Genomic DNA, 6,622 nt, shown 5'->3' on the forward strand with positions numbered 1-6,622 from the left:
AGAGCAAAAAATAGAGAAACAGAAAGAAATAGACACAAAGAAAGAGAGAGAGAGAGAGAGAGCAAAAAATAGAGAAACAGAAAGAGAGACCAAGAGAGAGAGAGAGAGAGAGGAAAAAGAAAGAAAAGTAGACAGTGAGAAACAAAGAGAGAGAGAGAGAGAAGCGGGAGAAAAAATTTTTAGGCGCTTTTGATTACACCCATCTCTAATGGGTACTTGACATTAGTTGGGGAATAGTGGTTGGTCGTTGTGCTGACCACATTACACCCTTAAAAACCGTATGCCACAGAAACAGATGACCTTTACATCATCTGTCATATAGACCTGAAAGGGGAACTTTACTTACTTTACTTCAAGGTAATAGTGTACTATGCTTTTCGCATCAGATTCACTTCTTAAAGTTTACAAAATAAATAAATTTGCACCCCCTAAGCAGCAAGAAGAAAAGCTAAATCTTAATAATTAAATAGATGTAAATTTTGTTCAAATTGTTTAATACATTTAAATCTAGATCTACGTCTGGCCTCTATTTAGTCTAATTAAGATTGCTGTCTATCATCAACTTAACACCATAAGAAACACTAATGCTAAGACGACAAAGTTATTGACTTATGGCGAAATACAAAGAGGCTTTGTTAGAATAATGAGATTATCTTGACAGCATTCGTTTTCCTTAACGTAAGGATAATAAAAACAAGTGGACATAATCTGTTGTGTGTGTGTGTGTGTGTAGCCAGCTATAAGATGCAATCAAACTAGGTTTTCAAGTTATTGAGAAAACATCGAGGTGAACAGACATTGCCGAGAAGCTGAGCAATTTCAACATTTGGGTAAGTACGTAAGGGTAGAACTAGACTGTGCTGACAACGTAGTGATGAACTAAACAGTACTGACAACGTAGTGATGAACTAAACAGTGCTGACAACGTAGTGATAGAACTAGACTGTACTGACAACGTAGTGATGAACTAAACAGTACTGACAACGTAGTGATGAACTAAACAGTGCTGACAACGTAGTGATAGAACTAGACTGTACTGACAACGTAGTGATGAACTAAACAGTACTGACAACGTAGTGAGTAACTAAACAGTACTGACAACGTAGTGGTAGAACTCAAAGAAAGAGAACTTAAAAGGCTGACAGTCGCTGTTCTGTGTTTGTTGTGATCATTCAAACACCAATCCTCCTATTATTAGAATTATGTCATATTACATTGCTGCTTTCTTTAAATTGTATCTTTAACTTAACTACACTATGTTTTCCATTTTAGATTGTACCCTGTGTACTGAAGTAGAACTGTGTATTGAAGTAGAACTGTGTACTGAAGTAGAACTGCTCACTTCTGACTCAACAATGAAAGCTGTTCTTATAACCTTCGTGACTTTACTGTGTATCTCTACAATGATGCTTCCAAACGGTACGACGTTCACACATCTCTGAATTTTTATTTTTATTTTATAGGAATAAATCATAATTCCATGACTAACTGTCTTTAACCTTAGTTTTTTCCAGTGTCTATGTTATTCTCAGGTTATTCCACAATCCGGGTTCGCTATTCTGCGTCAAATGACACTAGGATGGAAACGCTCGCTACAGGAAGTGATTAGCTTAAATGAACAGCAAAATAAAACTCCTGTGGGGGTGTCTAAGTAATTGTACGGTGCGAAGTTAAACGAGAGCTTCCACCACTCAGTTTATAATCCATGCGCCGTTCCTCAAGGGACCGTTACAGTAAGGGCGAGTCCAGCCGAGACCAATCGTTGTAGAACGCCAGAACACTGAACTGCCACGTCACAACCTGTGGGCAGTCTAAATCAATAGCTCATTGCCACCTCACAGTTCTGTACTATCCACTGTTTCTCCGGCATCTTGCGTGAAAAAAAAGTTGGGGAAATGTCTGTTATATTCGTTCTGTGGGTATTTGGAGTCAAATGGTAAGGTAACTTGATTGGGCTCCTTTCCACTAATATATTGCTCATATCACAGCTACCATGTTTCCAGCTACCATGACCGTAAATGTCCTCGATTAGTGTGCTCGTCGTTTCAAGAAAAGTGTCAGAAGAAGTACGCGTAGAATTTTTTTTTTCAGTTTCGCTTCCGCTATCACAAAACAGATACTCACTACCAAAATCACTACAAGAGGATGCAGAATCACTTTCGTTGCCGGTTAGCTGGCTTTTTTTCTTCCGACTCACAACTTGGTATCAGATCCCTATCTGTCACATCACGGCGGTCGCTCACGGACAAATCATTATCATAGTTTACAAGCGGAAACAAACTTGTCTAGAGTCTAGCCTATAGATCCCTTTTTGCGTCTGAATGAAGTCTTCTTGTTCCTATTCTAAATTAATTGTGTTTTATATAGGAAACTACTGAGCCAAGGAAAAATGAACTTTTTAATTGTCTGCTATTGCAAAAGGGATTTTTGTTCTATATAGGGTGTCACTCTTTTTGGGTGTCAAACGATACGCCCCACACCCCTCTAGTGTCGCCTTTGATAAAATTTCTGATCTAGAACCCTTGTAATCTAGATCTAAGCTACTTCTAGATCTAGGTCTAGATGTAATTTAGAATATATTTACGTAAAAAAAGTAAAAAATATAAGCGGAGATAATCTATAAATAAAATATCTAGATCTAGAAGTAAAATTAATTCTAGTTATAGATCTAGTCCAGGGCGCAGGATTTTTGCAGGAGGGTGCAAGCCTCCACCCATGGCTCAAAGTCGCAAAGTCGTATTCTCAACTTTCTTGTTATAATATTAAAGAAAATTACTCGCGGTTCGACACCTGACTCGAGCAGATACCTCATAAACCAACTGGTCCACAACTGAGATTGGGCCATAGCGCTCTGAGAATGCTATAATCATGAAATCAGCACTATATAAAAGCCATAATTTATTTTTATTTCAAATTAACCAGTGGAAGCACTACATGTTCAGTTGAAACTTGAAAGTTAATTTGATTTTGCGAAAAAAATTTTTAGAATTTGGCTACTCAGAATCTAGGGGGGTGCAAGTGCATCTCCTTGCACACACCTGCGGGCGCTCATGTGGATAGGCAACCCTTTTGTATCGAGGGCCGCATTTGAAAAAAATCTAAATGGTGTTTGTGTGTATATATATATATATATATATATATATATATATATGGTTTTCTATAATTATAATGTTTTTTTAGTGTAATGCACAAATTGTATGACAAATTTATATATATATATTATATATAAACTTACAACTTAGAAATATACAATAGTTAACAGTGTATAAATGTCTTTTGATTCATTTTTATCCTGTTTTGTTTTTTCCGGTTAGGTATTTATTAGAGTTGGGTGGACTCAGAGCCGCCAAAAGATCACAAAATAAAAAATCCCAGTCTTAAATATGATTAAAACCTGGGATCCCCCGCTTCAATAGCCAAACGCATTAGTCCTTTCAAGGAGGCGATCGTGCTTGCAAAACCCATGTTGGATCTAGACCTACACCTAGTTTTCTAGGCATATTTAAATGTGAATACATTTTTATAACTTATAAAAACAAACAATACCTTTATGTAACTTATTGAGTGATTGTTTTTCTCTTAAAAATTAATGAATGTTGGATTTAAAAACATTTTTTTACCCCCTTCCCTCCTCTCCCCGAGAAGGAATCCTGATTAAGCGAGTGTATATAGATCTAGTACAACTTTTAAGTCAAATGATAAGTATTTAGATCTAGACATATTATTTAACTCATGAATCAATAAAGCCTTACATTCGGAAATTCCCGAACGCGATAGTCCTTTCAAGAGTGCTATAATCACGTGACTATAATCCTTCAAACCAATGTTGGATCTAGATCTAGATTTAGTCTCTAGCCAAATTTACATTTAATAATGTCCACTTTAAAGAAGAAAAAAAAAATTTATTAAAGATCTTTTAATCGTTAAATCATAGATAAATATGATATGATCAAATTGTTACAGCAATCATGCCGAGACTTTCAGTTGCTGGAGGCCCTTTATGAAATTTGGAAAAAACAACAACAACAAAAAAGCCAGCGATTGTCCCGAGTGTAAGTGTGCACGGTCTAGTCTCGACAGGAATATAAAATCACATTTCAAAGGTAACTTACTAATGGTTTAGAAAATTGTAATCTAACACATGTCGACCATAGCATTTTAATAATAGGACTAAGATTTAAAAAAAAAACAGGAAACCGTTATTGGTAGGCCTACTCTACAGTTTGGTAACCCTTTGGTCTGGTAACCTACAGCTTATAACATTTAAGGCTGGTAACCTTTTTTGGTCTGGTAACTTAGTAACCTACAGCCTGGTAACCCTTTCGTTTGGTAAATTACTTACTTACTTAATCCTGTGCACTCCCAGCATAGGGTTCTGAGCAGCTTTCTTTATCTGGTAACCTACAGCCTGGTAACCCTTTCGTCTGGTAACTTACTTACTTAATCCTGTGCACTCCCAGCATAGGGTTCTGAGCAGCTTTCTTTATCTGGTAACCTACAGCCTGGTAACCCTTTCGTCTGGTAAATTACTTACTTACTTAATCCTGTGCACTCCCAGCATAGGGTTCTGAGCAGCTTTCTTCATCTGGTAACCTACAGCCTGGTACAATCTCAGGTGAGTAATTATTCAATGCTATGAGGAACTGTGTTAAGTGTTGTTGAGTGTTGGGTATGCTTGGAACAAGATGGCAAGTGTAACACTGATACAGCTTGATCCTAGACTGAGAAAAAACTTTTTTAAAAATAAAGACTATCCCAACCATAAACTCTAAAAAGTTAACACAAAGCTGAATAAAATATCAATAAATTATTGATCTAAATATTTCAATAATCAAACTTACCACAGCTAGGTGTCTTAACCACAGGCAGTTCCGAAAAGTACTTTAAGATTAAGAAACAAAATATTCCGATGTATCTGCTGGCTTAGCATGGGAAAGGAAATGAGACTATAAAATCTCAAGAAAGAAATTTGTATGTTTTATGTTTGTCAAGTTGTTGTTCTAATGAGGAGTGAAAGACAGATTTAATACTTTTCATGGCAGTTACTGCAATGGGTTGTTTGCCTATGAAATGTAAGTGCATGTTCAACTTAAAAGGTGAAACTATTTCTAGTGAAATGGTGAAAAGTTGTATGGGTACCAGAAGCTGTATTTACGTATCTAACAAAACTTTGCAGATAAATTTTCACATCATTTGAGGACACATACGAGAACAAGAATTTGTTTTTGTATGGAAACTAAATAAGTGCAATCACAGGTCGATGGTGACTGGCTGTAATTTTACAACAGTCACAAGGATAACAACTAGTTAGCTAGTTCCACAGTTCTGGAATATTACGCATGAGCGTAAACAATTAAATAATTCACACTAAGTATAACTGTACATTTGTGGTGAAAAGTTATGTAAAACGACAATAGCAAATTTTTAAAAAATCGAAAACTTAATTTCAAATATCGCTAACTCTTGTTAGGAGTGAGAAAAAATTAACATTGAATTATAATACAGTATAAATATGAATTAAAAGACGTTATACACAGTTAGCTGGCGCATTTTACTAATTTGTAAATATATGTATATATAAATAAATAATTTAGTTAGTTTTAAAATATATAGCTTACCTATACTTTCGTATTATATCTCATCCTACAGGTTAAGGCGAGACCCGGTATGTGTACACTTTTAGAGTCACTCATGGACTAACATCTACAACCTTTTGAAAAAAAAAAACAACAGAAAAGCGGAAACCAAATTTTGAATATACTGTTTAGATTTTACAATTTAACATCCCTAACTTTCAATTGAACAAATGTTTTAAAGTCTGATCAAATAAAAGTACATCAGTAGCAGGTCTGGCTTGTTCACTGTTTCAAGTTTACTTATTTAGTATTTGAGTTATACGATGATTAGAAATGCAATCCAGAAAATTATTTTAGGATTCAGCTCTTATTTCGTCATCGAAGAGAAGGGAAATTTCTCATCCTGCTGCAAATATATCTGCCACATACATGCATGGGGAAGTTGTGTCTGCTGGAGATATACCTGCCACATACATGCTGCTTACATGCATGGGGAAGTTGTGTCTTCTGGAGATATACCTGCCACATACATGCATGGAGAAGTTGTGTCTGCTGGAGATATACCTGCCACATACATGCATGGGGAAGTTGTGTATTGGCACGGGGAAAAAAGATCGCATCTGAATCTGGCCATGCGCTTTTAAGTTTGTTAATTTTTGGTCCTCGGAGATGAAGGAGGTATGATATTGTATTAAGCTTTGAAATAAATGTATTTGTAAGACATATTCATATTTCAGACTTAAGAGTTATGGATTGTAACTTATTTTGAAAGCTATTGTTTATTCATTCATTATCATTATTATTATTATAGCTTTTATAGCCTTAGTATTTATACCTTTTTAAATATAGCGCTACTTTCATGCTTATAGCATGCTCAGAGCGCTTGGTCCAATCTCATTTGTGGACCAGTGGGGGGGGGGGGAGGGGGTATCCGTGCTGCCTTTAGGCACTCAGCAAACACAACTCTGCCCGAGTTGGGTGTTGAACAAGCCCCCTTGTAGGTAGCCCAGACAAGCCAGGTTCAAGCGCACTTAGCCTCTCGACCA

At 36.1% G+C, this 6,622-nt stretch overlaps 1 long non-coding RNA gene across 2 annotated transcripts; it reads left to right on the forward strand.

Annotated features, from left to right (window-relative positions):
* Positions 1 to 704: 704 nt before the first annotated feature.
* LOC106078486 (uncharacterized) lies at positions 705 to 5,846 on the forward strand. 2 transcript variants are annotated; one of them, XR_001219859.2, is made up of 4 exons: positions 705 to 830; positions 1,273 to 1,419; positions 3,964 to 4,103; positions 5,650 to 5,846. It is a non-coding gene; the product is annotated as an uncharacterized LOC106078486 (long non-coding RNA). The 2 variants fall into 2 exon arrangements; XR_008777060.1 differs by lacking the exon at positions 705 to 830 and adding an exon at positions 1,143 to 1,157.
* The last annotated feature ends 776 nt before the right edge of the window (positions 5,847 to 6,622 follow it).

This window comes from Biomphalaria glabrata, chromosome 3 (genome assembly GCF_947242115.1).
Source record: "Biomphalaria glabrata chromosome 3, xgBioGlab47.1, whole genome shotgun sequence".
Lineage (NCBI taxonomy): Eukaryota > Metazoa > Mollusca > Gastropoda > Planorbidae > Biomphalaria > Biomphalaria glabrata.